General features: G+C 44.4%; 1 long non-coding RNA gene and 1 other non-coding gene across 3 annotated transcripts; both read left to right on the top strand.

Moving 5' to 3' along the window:
* Positions 1-448: 448 nt before the first annotated feature.
* Positions 449-4,043, top strand: LOC142397105 (uncharacterized). 2 transcript variants are annotated; one of them, XR_012772656.1, is made up of 5 exons: positions 449-536; positions 2,823-2,893; positions 3,262-3,314; positions 3,486-3,577; positions 3,838-4,043. It is a non-coding gene; the product is annotated as an uncharacterized LOC142397105 (long non-coding RNA). The 2 variants fall into 2 exon arrangements; XR_012772657.1 differs by having other exon boundaries at positions 3,210-3,314.
* LOC142398141 (small nucleolar RNA SNORA74) lies at positions 2,925-3,123 on the top strand. Its single transcript, XR_012772757.1, has one exon. It is a non-coding gene; the product is annotated as a small nucleolar RNA SNORA74 (small nucleolar RNA).
* Positions 4,044-20,226: the final 16,183 nt, after the last annotated feature.

The following is a 20,226-nucleotide window of genomic DNA, read 5'->3' as shown; positions in this document are numbered from 1 at the left end:
ACTTCCAGTAAGCGTTTCTATATGCCTTAGTGGAGGCAGAATGCAAATGGATAGAAATGTAGACTGCATTATGATCAGTTAATGGTGTTGTAATAATATCAACTGATATTTTATCATCCTTCAGATTATTAGAGTGGCCAGTAATTAGTGACATGAGCAGGCCAAGAATTTACATTAAATTTATCACAAGAGGGTGTTACTCCACTACTCCTTCTTCTTCTTGTTATGCTCAAAAGAAGGACTAATAGTAGAGGTATTATTATTAGTATTATTATTACTACCATTACATATACAGTAAATAAATATCTGAGGAAGAGACCACTTTCTTTTGAGCATACATACGAAACTGTTGGGATCAGTTTCGTATCAGGCTAGTAAAACATCTGTTTATGCGAGGATCTTCGGGAGAGTTTCCCCTTTCCCATAATGCACAGCAGTACACGCGATGCTTTAAGTCTCCACGTTGCTTCCGGTCTGCCTCTCAGTCCGTTGGAAGCTCGCGGTACAAGCTGTTCCAACACGGCCCGTTACACACTGTAAGTAATTGAGGTTTTTGCTTTAATTAGTTAAAGGCAATGTTGGAAAAACAAGTTGTTGCTAACAACATGAGATGTTGGGTAAAATACTACTATCGCAAAATAAAATAATAATAATAATAATAAAAAAAAGCAAATAATCTAACAAGGTTAACCGAAGTGTGCGGAGCTTTTTGGAGGCGGTTGATTTTAAAGTAATCTCGTGTTAATCTAAGTTTCCGCCCAAGTGATTTTATTTCCTGAATTCGGCTCGTGGGCAGACAGAACAGCTCGTGTGGATAACGTGAAGCACGTGGGTTAGACTGAACTGTGTTCACCAGGAAAGATGAGATCAGCACCGTTTTCCTCCGTTACTGCAGAATGAACTGTTTCAAAGCTTCTCACCAACATTTAAAATGGTTAATTATTTTTCTGATGAACTCAAATCTTATGTTGAGTCAAAACTGCAGTTATTCAGGTTAGTTTTATCAGAGAATAATTTCAGACACATTTTAGTGGTCCTGACAATCTCCATATTGTAAAGTCTCCAAGTGATTATCTCACTAAATTCCAGACCATCTAAGAAAAGTTGACTTACAGCTAGTTCTTTTCTCCTTTTTAATATTTCTCTTTAGATCAGATTGTGGTGATCAGAGCTCTAAATTAACTTTTTTGATCACCAGCCAATGTGGCTAGTAAGTTTCTGAAGTTACCAGCCAATCAGAATTTCCACTAGCCACATATTTTTCTGTGCAAAAAAGACAGATGAGAGCCACTGAATTCATTTGATCAATTTATTAACTAAAGCTTTAAATTCATTTTACAGTGAAATTGGGAATGTATATCCAATTAAAATAATTACAATAATTAAACTTATGTACATACAAAACTTATTCTAACATTTCATTACTCCTCAACCCTCACATACTATTCAGGGTCACATTTTTTGTACATAAAAAAAATAACTTTAAAACTGACCTATATTCATGTGAACCCTGAATCTACAAAAATGGAAATATTTAACAACTTTCTAACCATGTTTTAGTGCAGATAATGCAGAAAATTAAACACAAAACTATGTGCAGAGACTAATTATGGAATTATGGATACTGTGAAATGCTTAAACATCGTCCGAGCTCTCTGAACTGTCTTCAGATCCATCTAAATCAGTTCCATTTTTCCCTTTTCTCACAAAGTGTGGCCGGCGTGTGCGCAAACTGTCACCATGCCAGATTCAATATATTCAAAATATCATCCTCCTCCCCTCCTTTGGCAGGCATATCTTTTCTCTTCACGGCCGGCTGTCCCAACCATCGCCACATTTTGTTAGTGTTTGTGTCTGTATTTGTACCAATAACTGTCAAATAATGCTCCCCCTTCTCAATGCATTCATTCACAATGATGGAGCAGAGTCACTTAAAAAAAGACAGAAGTGTCCCAAATACAAAAATCAAAAGGTGAATGACACCCCATTTGTGCATGTTAAGCTAACTGCTTGTTAATACGATAAGTGTTTTATTACTTAGCATGTCTTCCTAAAGAGAAAATAATCAGACGCAGGGTAGCAAAACATTATGGGCGTGAAAACGAAACTTAGAAAATCGGCTCGGCGCATGCGCAAAGTAGCAATTCTCGACAAGCAGGAGAAATCGACTGAACACCGGCGTCTATCGTATTTCCAAACCAAGAGTGACCCACTCCCCTAGAACGGCAGCCTCGGTGGATGCGTTCCCATAGAAACTGCGCTCGTGCGTCCCGTGCATAGACTGTATATAATAATTTCGCGTCCCGCGAAATAGATGATAAAGTTCCTCATTTATCATCGGCCAAGCCGGCTAGTGAGTTTTTTTTAATACACGCCAAAAATAACTTTCACCCGCATTTGGCGGGTTGGCGGGTGTTAATTTAGAGCCCTGGTGGTGATCTACATTTTTCCCATAACTTAATGTCATTAAAGCAGACCTGATGGTTTCCAGCCATCTTAATCTGGGGTGCCTGCAGATAAACCTTTTACACTTCATAACTCCAAATAATGTGTAACTGGTTCAATAAAAGGGAGAGCTTTCTCTTGGGGGCAGCTTCCTCCTGAGAACCCAGGATCTGGCTGTAGTGGCTTCTGATTGGTTGAATTCCCGAGGGTCACTAAGGGGATGACGGGGACTCGATGTTCTCTGCTGTAATTGGAAGCTGTGAAGCTACCAACATGTATGAATAAGAAAAGCCTTTCTGTTCTCAGAGGTAGTGTTCTAAAAGCTGTTAGTGCACAATCATCCAACTCACACTAACTGAACTCTGGTGGTCTTTCAGAGGCGCTGCCCCCCTGTGGTAAACCAGCATCACGGAGACGTGGTCACCCTGAGTGAAACCTGGACCTTCTGGTAAGTCTGCAGTGCTTTGACCTGTTTGTGCCCCAGTTCTCAGTCAGCTGAGCAGTCGCTGTGTCTGCTTCAGTGTTACAGAGCTGGCAGAGAAAGTCTCTGTACTCGGCCTCAGCGGTGCAGGTTCTGTTTTAGAGTCTGCTGCTGCTGAGATGCTGCAGAGCGCGGCCCGACGAGAGTGGCCCGCCCTGATGTGACCGCAGGGCTGGCCTAGTGTAGGGCTGCACACCAACCACTGATGTAACCAACGGGAGGGCTGCAGCACAGGGGAGATGGCTCATGGAGCAGAGATGTGAATGTTGTCCCTCTGTTAAAGGTTCGGGTGTAAAAGCTGGCTGCGTCTGAACAAACGTCCTGTTGTGTTGCAGGCAGAGCCTCTGCTGCCCCCTGAGGAGCTGACACAGCTGCAGTCACGCTGAGGGTGAGTCACACTGTTCTGGTCGCACTGAAGCTGCTGTGCTGTGATGACTTGATAATCTAACACATCATGCTGAAAAAGCCCGTGATGACGTACACCCCCTGAGCACGGAGCAGCCCCTCTGCAGGGATCAGTGTGGTTCTGTTGCACTGACTGCTCCTTTCTGTCCAGCAGCAGCCGGCCCGCAGGACGCAGTGAGGGCGGCAGCCGGCCCGCAGGACGCAGTGAGGGCGGCAGCCGGCCCGCAGGACGCAGTCTGACTGCAGGTGGGTGATTTACTGTGTGTGTGTGTGTACACACAATGTTGCAGTATTGTGTATGGAAACTGAACCCAATCTTGTACTACTGGGGCAGAGGCTCCCTCTCTGCTGCAGAATCTCAGTATTGGGAGAGAAATTCAGGACTTGGCACAGGTTTAAGTTGGAACAGTTTACTAGAACCTGACTGAAGACCTGAAACATTGTGACAGCCTGTCGGTGAACATGAAGAATGAACTGTAGTCGTTGTGCTTTGTGTCTGTTCACAGCGTAATCCTCCCAGCTGCTCTGGATGAATGATGTGCTCCCTTTGACCTGTCGGGATCGTCTCCTCAGTCTGGATCTGCTCTGTGTAACTGGACTGGCAACGGCTGCAACTAAACATTCACTTCAAGGAATTCTCCTTTAATTTTATTTCCCCAACAACTGCAAATGACTTTCTTTTTACGGTGAATAAAATCTCATTCAACTCTAATGTCTGAGTGCATATTTTCCTCGTGTCTCCAAACGTGACGAATGATCTTAACAGTCCTGGTACTTCCTGTCATGCTAATGAATCAGATTGCTAGTTTAGTTATGAAGAGACTAATGGATGCAAGGAGGTGACGTGGATAGATTTCATGTAACTTTTAGATGCAAAATAATGCATCCTTCAATGTGCAGTCTGAGTTGAATTGTGCTTGAACTTAATTTCCAGTGCTCTGCTTTGTTTTTAATTCTTTGTCTTGTGCCTGAAGCTAAAGCTGGAAAGTTGTGGTGACCGTGTGGCTTGAAGGGTAAAGCCGAGCTTTTTGACTTTGAAAGCTGCACACAGATGTCTGATTTAGGTTTATTCCTGAAGGTATTCACTAGTTTGGAACGAATACAAACTAAAGTTGTATTAATTGAATCGTGTCATAGTTGGATTTGAACAACCACTGAAATTCAATTCAAATTCAAAAATACTTTATTTATCCCAGAGGGAAATTAAATGTTGATGTAGCTCAATTAAATCAAGGAGTTATTATAAGCCACTTTCGGACTGTAGGAACCTATAGCAGTTCTAATAACCTTTTAATCCGCGGGGCCGTTTTCTCCCGTGTTCGGACATACAGGAACTCGGGGCTTTCTCCCTTAGTTCCTATAACTATTTAGCTCCTTCTCCGAGGTCGGGTCTTTTCATAGTTCTTATAGAACTAATCTAACGGTGGTGTGTGGTGGTCGGTAGCTACGCCCCATGTCATGCTATCACGGCTGAAATGTTTCCTCATACCACACAGACACAACCGGTGGGTGTTTAATAAGTTAAACTTACACTGGTCTCATTTGTCTGCGGCGCTCTGCTCTCCTTTCTTCCTTCATGAAATGAAAAAGTATCGTCTCCTGACTCTCTCTGTGAGCTTTTCCAGCCTCGATATTAGACGCCTGATGTGATTGTCCATGATTAATATCACCATCATGCAGACCATAAACACGGTGGCCTCCCCACTCTCCATATTAGCTTCTTGGTGGTGTTTTTTCTACTCTTCTTACTTTTACCATTTTGTTTTGTGTTTGAATGTAGCGATAACAGTCTCATGGAGAGGATGTTCAGGGTTGTCCATAATTCTCTTGATTTTATGCAAAATCCTTCTTTGCATTATTGTCTCCAGAGGTTCCACAGTCGTCCCCAGAACAGAACCAGCCTTCTTTATCAGGTTGTTGAGTCTTTTTAGGTCCCTGGTTCTGATGCTGCTGCCCCAACAGATGACGCAAGAGGAAATGACGCTCTCAACAACAGACTTGTAGAATATCTGCAACATCTTGTTGCAAACCTTGAAGAACCTTAGCTTCCTCAAGAAGTACAGTCTGCTCTGTCCTTTCTTGTAGATGACTTCACTGTTGTGTCTCCAGTCCAGTCTGTTGTCCACATGAACACCAAGGTATTTATATTCCTCAACCACCTCCACTTCTTCTCCCATGATGGAAACAGGGTTTGATCTGACCCTGTTTCTCCTGAAATCTACAATCATCTCCTTTGTTTTGTTAACATTCAAGATGAGATGATTGTTCCCACACCATGCCACAAAGCGGTCCACCAGCTCTCTGTACTCAGCTTCTTGTCCATCTCTGATACACCCGACAACTGCAGAGTCATCTGAATATTTCTGTAGATGACAGGAGTCTGACTTGTACTGGAAGTCTGAAGTGTACAGAGTGAAAAGGAATGGTGAGAGTACAGTCCCCTGTGGTGCTCCTGTGCTGCTGATCACCTGGTTAGACACACAATTCTTCAGTCGGACAAACTGTGGTCTGTTTGTCAGGTAGTCATTAATCCAGGTGATTGTTGAGGCCTCCACCTGAGTCTTCTGGAGTTTCAGACGAAGCAGATCAGGCTGAATTGTGTTAAATGCACTGGAGAAATTAAAGAACATGATCCTCACAGTGCTGCCTGCTTTGTCCAGATGACAGTGGGTTTGTTGAAGCAGGTGTATGATAGCGTCTTCAACTCCAACTCCATGGCGATAAGCAAACTGCAGGGGGTCCTGATATGTGCTGGTTTGCTTACACAGGTGGGTCAACAGGAGTCTCTCCAGGACCTTCATGATGTGGGATGTCAGGGCAACAGGTCTGTAGTCATTGATGTCTGAAGGGTGAGTTTTCTTTGGTACCGGAACCAGACAGGATGTCTTCCACAACAGTGGTACCTTCTCTTGGGTCAAGCTAAGGTTGGAAAGGTGTTGCAGAATCCCACAGAGCTGCTCTGCACAGGCCTTCAGGACTCGGGGGCTGACACCATCTGGACTTGCAGCCTTGTTCCGGTTCAGTCTCTCCAACTGCCTCTTCACCTGACTTCTAGAAACAGAAAAGTGGGAGGGGGAGGCAAAGGGGACAGCAGCATCTCCTGATTGGGTTGAAGACAAACTAGTGGAAGCAGAAGAGTCCATGACTGAGGTGGAGGTGGAGATGTTACAGGAAAGCTGTGGGTCAGAGGAGGGTGGGATGTCTCTTTGGCTGGGAACAGGAGGGGAGGATGGTGAGCTTGTTCCTGAACTGAACCTGTTGAAGAATGTGTTCAGCTCATTTGCTCTGTCCAGACTTCCATCCATCCGATCCTCCCTCTGCTTGAGGCCTGTGATCTTCTTCATTCCTGACCACACATCTCTGATATTGTTCCTCTGCAGTTTACTCTCAAGCTTCTTTCTATACACCTCCTTGCTCTCTCTGATCTTGACTTTGAGCTGCTTCTGTATACTCCTCAGTAACTCCCTGTCTCACTCCCTAAAGGCTCTTTTTTTCTTGTTCAATAGTTCCTTTAGCTCACTGGTGATCCAGGGTTTGTTATTAGGGAAGCATCTCACTGTTCTGGTGGGGATGGTGTTGTCCACACAGAAGTTTATATAGTCAGTCACACACTCAGTCATGGCATTAATGTCCTCTCCATGCGGCTTACAAAGAGAAATCCAATCGGTTGCATCAAAACAACCCTGTAAGGCTTCTTCAGCTTCCTGTGACCACTTTCTAACAGTCCTTTTTGTGACAGGTAGTCTCTGGAAGAGGGGTTTATATGCTGAACAGAGAAAAACAAGGTTGTGATCTGATTTACCCAGGGGAGGTCTTGATTTGGAAATGTATGAATCCTTGACATTTGTGTAAAACAAATCCAATGTCTTGTTTTCTCTGGTAGAGCAGCTGACAAACTGTTGAAAAGTTGGCAGTGTAACAGAGAGTGAGGCATGATTAAAATCACCAGATATTGCCACAAAAGAATTGGGGTGTTGTGTCTGTATCTGAGCAACAACGGAACTGATGACATCACATGCAGTGTCGGCAACAGCTGAGGGTGGAATGTAAACAGCCACCAAAACAACACTGGTGAACTCTCTTGGCAAATAATATGGACGAAAACCTACTGCCAATAGTTCAATGTCAGGACTGCAGAGACGACTCTTCACAGTAACATGTCCTGGGTGACACCATCTGTTGTTGACAAGCACTGCCAATCCACCCCCTTTCCTTTTCCTGCTACTCTTTAAATCTCGATCTGCTCGTACAGTCAGGAAGCCCGGCAGAGTCGGGGATATGATCCTGCAGCCATGTCTCAGTAAAACACATAAAGCTACATTCCCGATATTCTTGCTGAGTCCTTGTCAAGGCTAGAAGTTCATCCAACTTGTTAGCTAACGATCTTACATTGCCCATGATGACGGATGGCAGAGATGGTTTGAACTTCTTCTTTCTTTCTCTCTTTGCTCCTGCTCTGCATCCACGACGCCTCCTTTTCAATTCCAGTGGGATTTCTGGCTTCAGTTGTCGAATTATTTCTGCTTTTCCAATGTTAATCAGCTGCTCCCTGTTGTAAACCACCTTGTTGCTATGGTTATGCATCATAACAAAAGAGCAAAATATACAAAAGTATTGGGAAAAATCAATCCAGCTGCACAGCATCCAAGGCAGGAAGGAACAGTTGTCCAAAAAAATGCAATTTCTTCCAAGAAAAAACAGGAATGAAATTTAGAAAAAAGAATAAATCTCAATGTGAGGTACAGAGCTACTCCAACGTGCTGCCACCCTCAGCAGCGCATTCTAAAGTTGAGATTGAAATGTGATATGATTTGGTTTAAAATTGGCTTTAAGAATATTCCATGTGGTGCTCGATGTTGAACCTAATGGACATTAGCTTTTATGTTAGCATAAGTCCAGACTGCTTCTTCTGCATTTATTTGCTCCTAATTGCAAATTATTTAGCAGCTGTTGCTCCTTGCAGCGTTTCAATCTTACTGAAGGCACAAATTGGAAAATCCTAGAATGAAAATCTTGGCTGCCTCTGATTTCATTATGCATACTGAACTTCGAAGTGTCCACAGAAAGGCCAGGATGTGTGACTGGGATTAGAGATGGGATCAAGAACCGGTCCTCCAAGAGAACCGGCTTCCAGTAGTTCGATTCCGTGGAATCGTTAATCCGCCTGCCTAACGATCCCGTTTTAGGTTCTGCTAACATCTGACGCACGCTTCGTATTCTGGCTCAGAATGTTTCCAACATGGCGTCAGGCAGAAGCGTGGAAACCCCTCCAACATTTCACCACACAGCATGCCGTTACTTTGCAGTTACTTTTATCAGGTGTTGTAGGTGATTTTGAACAGGTGGGTTTTGAGCTGGCTTTTGAGGGAAGTGTATCGGAGTTCCGGATGGCGGGGGGGAGGGAGTTCCAAAGGGTAGGGGCGGCGATGGAGAAGGCTCTGTCCCCAAGGGTGCGGTACTTGGTCTTGGTGATGGGAGTGAGGAGGTTGGCATCAGAGGAGCGGAGACGTCGAGTGGGGGAGTAGCGGTGGAGGAGGTTTGCAAGGTTTTTGAGGGCTTTGTAGGTGATGAGAAGGATCTTGAAGTTGATTCGCTGTTTTATTGGAAGCCAGTGAAGTTGATGAAGGATGGGAGTGATGTGTTCTCTGGAGGGGGAGTGAGTGAGCAGTTGGGCGGCCGAGTTTTGAACATATTGCAGTTTTTGAAGAGCAGAGGAGGGGAGGCCATACAGGATGCTATTGCAGTAGTCGAGTCTGGAGGTGATGAAGGCATGGACGAGTGTTCCGGCAGCTGAGGGGGAGAGAGTAGGGCAAAGGCGTGCAATGTTGCGGAGGTGGAAGAAGGCTATTTTGGTAACATGGTTTATGTGGGATTTGAAGGAGAGTGTGGGGTCCATGATGATGCCGAGATTTCTGACAAGGGGGGAGGGAAAGACGGAGTGACCATCAATGCAGAGTGAGAAATGCTGAGAGGTGGCGAGGGCGGATTTTGGGCCAAAGATGATCATTTCAGTTTTATTGCTCTTGAGTTTGACGAAGTTGTGATTCATCCAGGCTCTGATGTCGGTGAGGCAGTTGGTGAGGGTGGAGAGAATGGCAGGAGTAATGGCAGTAGTGGTGATATATAGCTGGGTATTGTCGGCGTAACAGTGGAAGTGAAGACCATGGTGGCAGATGATGTGACCTAGTGGGAGCATGTAGAGGATGAAGAGGATTGGTCCGAGCACTGAGCCTTGGGGAACTCCGTGTGAGACAGGGGTGGTGAGGGATTTGTGGTTGTTGATGGAGATGTAGTGGAGTCTTTCAGACAGGTAGGAGGTGAACCAGGAGAGAGCGGAGTTGATGATGCCAATGGCTTGCAGACGGTTGAAGAGAATGGAGTGATTGATAGTGTCGAAGGCAGCACTGAGGTCGAGGAGGAGGAGAATGGTGAGGGAGCCGGAGTCAGAGGAGAGTAAGAGGTCATTGGTGACTTTTAAAAGTGCTGTTTCGGTACTGTGATGGGTTCTGAAGCTGGATTGGAATGTTTCGTACAGGTTATTGGAGAGGAGGTGTTAGAGCCATGATAATATTTAGGGATATAATTTAGAGTGTAAGAATTTATATATTTAGTTTTTGTCATTTCTAGGTTATTTATTTACTGAAAGAAATGTTTATTTTAAGTTCAGAGAAATGTAACAGTAATTTTAGATTCGGGACTTTTAATTTGATTGCGTGCGTAAAGGAAGACGCATCCTCAGAACTGATGCAACGGTGGAAAGAGCTAGACGGATTTAGTGAAGCACGGATGTATATAGTTTTTTGACCATGCTCGCTGTGTAATTAAGAAACAAGGACATTGTATTGGAATACCTTTTTTGTTAACCCTTTTTATTAGATAAAGATTTTTGTTTATGAAGAACCCAGCTTGCTCGCGTCCATTCTTTTCAAAAGTGCTACCTGAATCCTGAATGACACAGATATTGGATCTGCTGCCATAACATTAGTCAAAAAACTTCTCCAAGTGGAAGGAAAGGACAGTCAGCTGTGGAAAAGGACTGGAAATTGGACGAAGCTGATTGATGGTGAAAGTAAGGAGCCATTCTCAAGATTGCTGGTGCTTTGTAAGTACAGTTTTCCTGGCGAAATTGCCTATAGAAGCTAGCCTTGCAAACGGAGCTGGAAAGGAAAAGGATTGCCAAAGTAATTCATTTCTAATATGCCTAAATGGATCGTTTTTTAACTTCATTCAAGTTTAGTGTATGTGTGAAGAGATAGAAGAAGACAACAGAAGTTCGTTTTTGAGTTTATTGAATCACAGAAGATTTTTATGAGTGTTTAAAAGTTCGTTTGGAATTATTGCTTATTCATTACTGAACACGTTTTCAAGATGGTGGATGGAAATTTGTTAAATGCAGCAGAAGGTGCAATACCTGCATCCCGCCAGAAGAGGGAGCCCAAGTACACACAAAAGGCTCTGGAAGAAAGGCTCCATAGGCTTATCAGTCACAGAAAAGCGAAAATGGCTCAGATTACAGCCAAAATGAAAGAAATAGAGAACATGAAAATTAATGAGCATTTTAGCCGAGTTGAATCAGAAATACTGCCACACTTTATAACGCTGTATGAAGAGTTAATCTTGCTCAATGAGAGTGTTATGCAGATGTTACCAACTGATGAAGCAACTTCAAATCAGTTATCATGGTATGAGCCAAAGGCAACTGCCATAAGGGGATTTGTCATAGACACAGAAAGATGGATTAATGAACAAAGGAGCAAAAAAATGGATGATGGTGTTACACCAGATGACAGTGTCTCAGTGGTATCACTGCGCAACAGAAGCAACAAGAGTAGAGCTGGCTCCAATAGGCCGTCTTCAGTTGCATCTTGTACTAGCTCAGTGGTGCGCATGAAAGAGGAAGGCAAAAGAGCAGGGCTTTTAGCCCAAGCAGAGTCACTGAAAAAGAAGAGAGCCATACAGTTACAGATGGAGCAGTTAAAGGTAGATATGGAGCAGTTGGATTTGGAAACTGCAATAGCAGCCTCTACAGCTAAGCTGAAAGTATTTGCGGAACATGAGGGCCCTCGTGACGCCATGAATGACTATGTGGCAGCCAGGTTGCCAGGTGCTGATGCAGGCAGCCGTGCAGGGTCGTATGTTTCTCTGACTGGATCTGTTGCACGTGTCTTTAGAAGTCCACCTGTGTCTGAAGCTCATGCGCCAATGGCTGGTGAGGAAGAGCAGGAAGATAATATTCCTCACACTGCTGTGAGAAAAGTGGGACATGCACCTCCTGCACATTACCGTCACCATGTGCCTACAGCCAGAGCCTCAATAGGCAAGCTTCAGGATCCCATGACTTCAAGTGACAGAATTTATGATGTGATGCAGCGTCAAAACATGATAACCGAGCTGTTGGTTAAGCAGCAAGATCTGTCTCTATTACCCAAAAGGGACATTCCTGTCTTCTCTGGTGATCCGCTCACCTACAGATCTTTTCTCAGAGCGTTTGATAATGCCATTGACAGTAAGACACAGAATGCTAGAGACAAACTCTTCTTTCTGGAACAATATACAAGTGGAGAGCCACAAGATCTAGTGAGAAGCTGTGAACACATGACCCCAGATAAAGGCTACGAAGAAGCCAGGCTATTACTTTATCAGCAATATGGAAATGAGCTGAAGATAGCAATGGCCTACATTGAGAAAGCCTTGAAGTGGCCACAGCTTAAAACAGATGATGCAAAGGGCTTGAATGAATCTGCTCTCTTTTTGATTGGCTGCAAAAACACCATGAAGGATGTTGATTACATGGAGGAAATGGATAACCCGACCAACATGAGAGCTATACTGTCAAAACTGCCTTACAGACTGAGGGAGAAGTGGAGACACGTGGCTTATGATATGCTGGAAAACAAAGGAAAAAGACTGAGGTTTGGAGACTTAGTGAGTTTCATAGACAAACAAGCCAAAATAGTAAACCATCCTTTATTTGGTGATCTTCAAGGAACCAGAGCAGCAACCGGACTTAAGGAAAAAGGCACACCTGTTAAGAAACCCAAAGGAAACACCACAAAGAGTAGCAGTTTTGTTACAAGCATTGACACACAGAAACAGAAACCAGTACAGACAAACCAGAGTGCAAAACCGGACCAGGCCAAACTTAAAACAGAGACGTGTGTGTTCTGTGAAAAGAGCCACATGTTGGAAAACTGTGAAAAGTTCAAGAAACAAGCTCACACCGACAAGATTGAGTTCTTGAAGTCTAAAGGTCTCTGTTTTGGGTGCCTTGTGCCAGGTCACTTGAGCAAGGATTGCACCAGGAAGTTGTCTTGCCAGATATGTTCTAAGAGACACCCAAGTGCTCTACATGTGGTGCACAAGGATGAAACGACAACAAATAAGAGCAACAAGAACAGCATGTCGGAGTCACAAGCCACAAGTGCTGTAGGACAGGAAACCTGTGGGTACACTGGGGCCGGAAACAGCCAAAGCATTTTGGCCATTGTGCCGGTACGACTCAAGTCCAAGAAAGGTACGAAGATGATGGTGACTTATGCCTTCATTGACCCAGGCAGTTCGGCGACGTTTTGTACAGAGGCAGTAATGTCAGCGCTGAATCTTAGAGGCAGGAAGACGGAGATCTTACTCCGAACTATGGGGCAGGAGAAGCTTGTCCCTAGCCATATCCTGCCAGACCTGGAAATCTGTGGACTTGAGGAGAACAGGTACATGGACTTACCTTCAGTGTTCACACAACCTGAAATTCCTGTGAAAAGAGACGATATACCTTGTCAGAGAGACATTCAGATGTGGTCTTACCTGAAGGAAGTACGCCTTCTAAGTATCGAAGCTGAGATCGGTCTATTGATTGGCGCCAATGCTTACAAGGCCATAGAGCCATGGCAAGTCATAAATAGTCGAGATGACGGTCCATACGCCGTGAGAACCGCAATTGGATGGATTGTCAATGGCCCCATCATCCGAGATCAACTTCATGACACTGATGAGGAACTGCTGAGAGTTGCCGCAAACAGGATTTCTGTGGAAAACATCGAAGAGTTGTTAATCCAGCAATTCAACTCTGACTTCTCAGAGCGCAGCTGTGAAGACAAAACTGAGATGTCTCAGGAGGATCGACGGTTCATGAAGGAGGTGGAACAGTCATGCCAGCTTGTTAAGGGACATTACCGCATCAGTCTTCCCTTCAAGGACAAGTCTATGAAGATGCCCACTAATCGCAATCATGCAGAACAAAGAGCCATCAACCTCAAGAGGAAGCTCAACAGGAACCCAGAGTTCTGCACCGACTACAAGGGCTTCATGGAAGATATTATAGCTAAGGGCTATGCGGAAAAGGTGCCTGAAGAAGGTCAGGAGGTCAAGGAAGGAGAGGTTTGGTACATCCCACACCATGGGGTGTACCATCCCAAAAAGAAGAAAATTAGAGTCGTCTTCGACTGCACAGCTACGTATCAAGGCGTCTCTTTGAACAACCAACTACTCCAAGGGCCTGACCTCACGAGTACCTTAATTGGAGTGTTGACAAGGTTCCGAGAGGACTCAATTGTGATGATGGCCGACATAGAGGCATTGTTTTACCAGGTCAGGGTTCCTCCCAAGGACTCTGACTTCCTGCGTTTCTTCTGGTGGCCGGATGGAAACTTGAATGGACCTCTGGAGGAGTACAGAATGACTCTACACATTTTTGGGGCTACTTCATCCCCAAGCTGCGCTTGTTTTGCGCTAAGAAAGACAGCGGAAGACGGAAGAGACAAGGCCTCAGCTGAAGCAGTGAAAACAGTTGAAAGGAATTTTTACATGGACGACTGTTTAGCCTCGGTGGCCTCTGAGGAACAAGCCATAGCACTTGCACAGTCTCTGAAGGCTTTATGCCTAAGTGGTGGATTTAACCTGACGAAATGGGTTAGCAACAGCAGACACGTTCTGTCATGCATCCCAGCCAATGAGAGAGCCGCAGAGGTGAAAGACCTTGATTTGAGCAAAGACACCCTGCCAACAGAAAGAGCCTTAGGGGTTCATTGGTGTACAGACACAGACACCTTCAGGTTCAGAGTGAACGTGCCAAAGAGACCAACCACGAGAAGAGGGATACTCTCAATAGTCAGTTCAGTCTATGACCCTCTTGGTCTCGTTGCTCCATGCATCCTCCCAGCCAAGCTGATTTTGAGAGAGCTTTGCCAACAGAAGTTGAGCTGGGATGAGGAAATTGGTGAGAAGCAATCGCGAAGGTGGCACCAGTGGCTTGATGAGCTGCAGGAGCTATCTAACTTCCATGTGGACAGATGTATCAAGCCAGCTGATTTCGGTCCCACTCTCAAGGCCCAGATACACAATTTCTCAGATGCAAGTGAGAGCGGTTACGGTACAGCTTCATACATTCTGCTGACCAGTGAGGATGGACAAAAGGTCTGCTCAATGCTTATGGCCAAATCAAGGGTGGCACCTCTTAAGAAAGTAACAATCCCCAGAATGGAATTGACTGCCGCAGTCATAGCAGTGAAGGTGGACAAGCTGTTAAGACAGGAAATGGAGACCAAGCTTGAAGAGTCTGTTTTCTGGACAGACAGCCTCACTGTACTTAAGTACATCGAAAATGATGCGTCACGCTTCAAGACATTCGTGGCCAATCGAGTTTCGTTCATTCGAGAAGCTACTTCACCATCACAGTGGAGATATGTGAATACCTCACTCAATCCCGCAGACGTAGCTTCAAGAGGGATGAGGTTCACCTCACTCATCAACAATGACCATTGGATACATGGACCACAGTTCCTTTGCCAAAGTGAAAGTGAGTGGCCTACAAGACCTGACATTCGCAGCACCATGGAAGATGATAGCGAGCTCAAGTCAACCCTGGTCAGTCTCGTCAGTATGACCAAAGGCACAGGCCTGACAACGTTGGTGGAATACTACTCGGACTGGCATAGGCTGAAAAAGGCTGTTGCATGGATGCTACGATTGAAAGACTTGCTTCACTTCTTGGCAAAGAAGAGAAAGGAATATGTGGTTGATGTTGCTCTGAAGGAGATGGATAAAGAAAAGCAAGACCTAAAGGTGGAAGAGGAAATTAGGAGATTGAGACAGACAGTGGACAAGAAAGCATTGTCAGTACAAGATTTGGAAGATGCAGAAACTGTGCTGATAGGCTTCAGTCAAAGGGAGATGTTTCCAAAGGAGTTGGCCTCACTCCCACAGAGAGATTCACAAGTTATGAAGACGAGTGTACTCTACAGGTTGGATCCTGTTCTGCTCGATGGTGTCATCAGAGTGGGTGGCCGGTTGAACAAGTCCGCCATGCCAGAGGAATCCAGAAACCCGGCTGTGCTACACAAAGATCACCACATTGCAAAGCTGATTCTACGGCACGTCCACCAACAAAATGGTCACTGTGGAAGAAATCAGCTAATTGCAAAGGTCAGGCAGCATTACTGGATTCCTGGACTGAACAGAGCGACCCGCACAGTGATGTCCCAATGCATAGCATGCCGAAAACTGCACGCAAGGCCAGCAGAACAGAAGATGGCAGACTTACTTGAGGAACGTGTACTGCCAGACCAGCCTCCCTTTACACATGTCGGCGTAGACTATTTTGGACCGTTTGAGGTCAGAAGAGCACGCAGCACAGTGAAACGCTATGGCGTCCTGTTCACATGCCTCGCTCTAAGAGCAGTCCACATAGAGGTGGCTCACTCTTTAGATACCTCATCATGTATCAACGCCATCAGACGATTTATCAGTCGAAGGGGTCAAGTGACTACGATGCGCTCTGATAATGGCACAAATTTTATAGGTGCCGAGCGAGAACTCAGTGAGGCTCTAGAAGAGCTTGATCACTCTCAGATCAGAGATGACCTGATGCAGAAAGGTATCACCTGGATTTTTAACACGCCAACTGCCTCCCACCAAGGTGGAATATGGGAGCGACAGATTCGCACTGTCAGAAAGGTGTTGAATTCTGTGTTGAGACAGAAGGTGTTAGACGATGATGGCCTTCACACTCTGCTATGCTAAGTTGAAGCAATTATTAATGACCATCCCTTGACTGCTGCTTCTGATGTTTCAGGCGACGTAGAGGTTTTGACACCAAATCATCTTCTGCTATTGAAGAAACAACCAGCCCTTCCACCAGGTGTCTTCAACACGGATGATGTCTACTCCCGTAGAAGATGGCGTCAAGTACAATACATGGCCAACCTATTTTGGTCAAGGTGGACCCAAGAATACCTCCCGTTGCTACAGGAGCGACAGAAGTGGCACAACAGGAAGAGAAACTTCACCCCAGGAGATCTTGTGCTCATCATGGACAATTCCGCCCCCAGAAATACCTGGCTGACTGGAAGAATCTGGCAGACTTACCCAGACGCAAGAGGCGTCGTCCGAAGAGTTCAAGTCCAAACCAAGTCCAGCTTATTAGATAGGCCTACTAACAAGCTTTGTCTTTTGCAGGAAGCTGAATGAGTCCAGGACGACCGGCGACTGATGGACGTTATATTCTGAGTTTGATTGATCGAGTAATTGACATTTACAGTACAGTAAATGTAGCCTTGCTAATGTGTTTATGGCTCTATTTTTGTAGTTTTTAATTGTTATGCATCCTGCCTATACAATTAGGGGCCGGAGTGTTAGAGCCATTATAATATTTAGGGATATAATTTAGAGTGTAAGAATTTATATATTTAGTTTTTGTCATTTCTAGGTTATTTATTTACTGAAAAAAATGTTTATTTTAAGTTCAGAGAAATGTAACAGTCATTTTAGATTCGGGACTTTTAATTTGATTGCGTGCGTAAAGGAAGACACATCCTCAGAACTGATGCAACGGTGGAAAGAGCTAGACGGATTTAGTGAAGCACGGATGTATATAGTTTTTTGACCGTGCTCGCTGTGTAATTAAGAAACAAGGACATTGTATTGGAATACCTTTTTTGTTAACCCTTTTTATTAGATAAAGATTTTTGTTTATGAAGAACCCAGCTTGCTCGCGTCCATTCTTTTCATAAGTGCTACCTGAATCCTGAATGACACAGATATTGGATCTGCTGCCATAACAGGAGGTATTGCTTTAATTGTGCTGCGACGGCTCTTTCCAGAATTTTTGAGAGGAATGGGAGGTTGGAGATGGGCCTGAAATTGTTGGGGTCGTCAGGGTCAAGGCCAGGTTTTTTAAAGAGGGGGGTGATGGCAGCAAGTTTAAGAGGAGAGAGGACGGTGCCGGAGGTAAGGGAAGAGTTGATGGTGTCCGTGATGAGTGGGGCGAGGGAGGTGAAACAGGCTTTGACAAGCTCAGAAGGCATGGGGTCCAGAGGGGAGGTGGATGATTTCATGGTGGAGAGTATTTTGGAGAGGTCGGCTGTGGTTATGGGGGAGAAGATGGAAAGCTGGTGGTCGGGGGTGGTGGCAGTGGAGGTGACGAGCTGGTTGTGTATGTTATCAATCTTAGAGTGGAAAAATGTTGCATTTCTCCGAGGTGACTGTGGATGAGATATTGTCCTGGGGTTTGAGTAGTTTGTTTATTGTTGAAAAGAGAGTGCGTGGGTTGGAGGATCCAGAGTGAATGATGCCAGAATATTAGACAGAGCGGGCTTTGTTAAGTGCAGATTTGTAGAGGTGCATGAGATCTTTGTAGGCGAGGGCGTGAACTGTGAGACCAGTTTTCTTGATTAATCGTTCTAACTGTCTGAGTTGTTTTTTGAGTTTGTGAAGTTCCGGGGTGAACCAGGGGGATGAGTGAATGAAAGTGACAGTTTTGGTTTTAAGGGGGGCCAGTTTGTTGAGAGAGGTAGACAGCGTGTTGTTGTAGATGTTGACGAGGTCCATGGGGGTTGGATTGGTAGAGAGGGGGAGGCCGGATGCAGGGGCTAACTAGCTAGCTATGCAGGTGGAGAGAGCGACTGGGCAGACGGACTTCAGGTTGCGGAAAGTTATTGTCCTGTTTTGGTTGGGGGGCGGGAATGTCAATAGCAGGTCTTTGACACGCTGCCATTAGCGCGGGAAGTGAAATCTAACAAATTATAGCAAAAAAACAAACATAAAACATATTCATTCTGTGTGAAATGGGTTTGATTTGAGTTGTTGTGATGTGTGAAAGAATACATTTACAGTTTTAAATTTTTTGTTGACAATTCCCATCCCTAATGGGGATGTTAGATTATGGAAGGCGTAGAGGGCCATAATCCACCTCTGATTTAATGCCATTAATTATAAAACGGTGCTTTTACCGTGTTTTTTTTCCCATTGGGTAATCAGCCACTTCTTTTGTTTTGGAGCAGCCATTTAGTTTAAAGTTTCTGTCACCAATTACTGAAGTATAGAGCCAGACCACAGCAATGCATCCAAAGTCATCCAGAGTACGCCATCCTTCGGCTGAAGATCCCTGCTGTTTTAATTCATTAAATATGAATTGTCCAGCTTACAGAAGATGGAATATGATTTTCCCTGGACCTTTGGTCACATCCACAAAGAAAATATATTTAGGTCATGTTTTATTACACTGAGCATGTTTTAATTGTGCACACAAAATTGAAAATAAATAGCGCAACACAGAGATGGGGAATCAAGTCATGCAACTCGACTCGAGTCGTACTTAAGTCGCACAAACAAAGACTCGGGACTTGACTTCAGACTTGCCCTCGAAAGACTTGACTTGGACTCGTAAACAATCTTCATTTCATGAAATTATTGTTTCTGATCTTTAATTCATTAATTTCAATGCATGACAAGGCTGATGGCAGGCTGAGCGCAACAATGTCTCATGCATGCGTGCAGCCATGCCGTGCAGACATTTGGTTATAAAGCGTCCACCCAGACAGCTAACAAGCGAACGGCTACTTTCAAAATGTGTGGTATCAGGATAAATGATGCCGGCTCAACTACGTCCAACTTCATCAGGCACCTGAAAACGCACAAGGACAGGTCAGTGTCTTTGTAAGGTGAAAGGGAAACTTAACACATATCGACTAGCAAACTAATCAAAGTAAACAGTGTTGTAAACTATATGCAGATCATAGCTTCTTTGTTCAGTACACGGCGTTGCTGATTTGTCTGCAGCAGCCTGTGAAATTTGGGAAGGCTTTGGTTAAGTAGCCGAGGTTAACAGTTACCAAATGAATTGCTAAGCCATGGCTACGTGGATGTAGCTTAACGTTAATCTAATTTCTGTTTTAAAATAGCCAAATTTTACTATTTCAGGGACACCTGATAAAATTCCAGGTTGACACTGTCAAAAAAACAGAAAAATGCACTGAAACTGCACTGAAAAATGTTATGCATGAGAAGTTCAGGCTACACAGCCACTTATTAATGTCTCTTAATGTATCCCGTGGTGCAGAGCAAGCACACATATTTCCAAATACAAAAAATGACTTTAGTCACAAAATCTTTAGAAGTATCTTTAGAACCTGATTTGTATTTAGACGGATTCTGCCCAGTTGATCTCTCTGAACTAACAACAGCAATAGTCTCTTCTAAACCATCAACTTGTGTTTTAGACCCAATCCAACCAGACTGTTCAAGGAGGTTTTCCCATTAATTGACACTTCCATATTGGATTTGATCAATCTGTCTTTGTTGACAGGATATGTACCTCAGACTTTTAAGGTTGCTGTAATTAAACCTTTACTTAAAAAACCTACTCTTGACTCAGAGGTGTTGGCTCATTATAGACCTATATCCAATCTCCCTTTAATGTCTAAAGTTCTTGAAAAAATAGTTGCAGCTCAGCTTTGTGATCATTTACACAGAAATAATCAGTTTGAAGAGTTTCAGTCAGGATTCAGAGTGCATCATAGCACAGAAACAGCACTGCTGAAAGTTACCAATGATCTCCTCTTAGCCTAGCGGACTTGTGTCTGTGCTTGTCCTGTTGGATCTCAGTGCTGCATTTGATACGGTCG

This window comes from Odontesthes bonariensis, chromosome 13 (assembly GCF_027942865.1).
Source record: "Odontesthes bonariensis isolate fOdoBon6 chromosome 13, fOdoBon6.hap1, whole genome shotgun sequence".
Taxonomy (NCBI): Eukaryota; Metazoa; Chordata; class Actinopteri; order Atheriniformes; family Atherinopsidae; genus Odontesthes; species Odontesthes bonariensis.
This window is presented reverse-complemented; position numbering and strand designations above follow the sequence as displayed.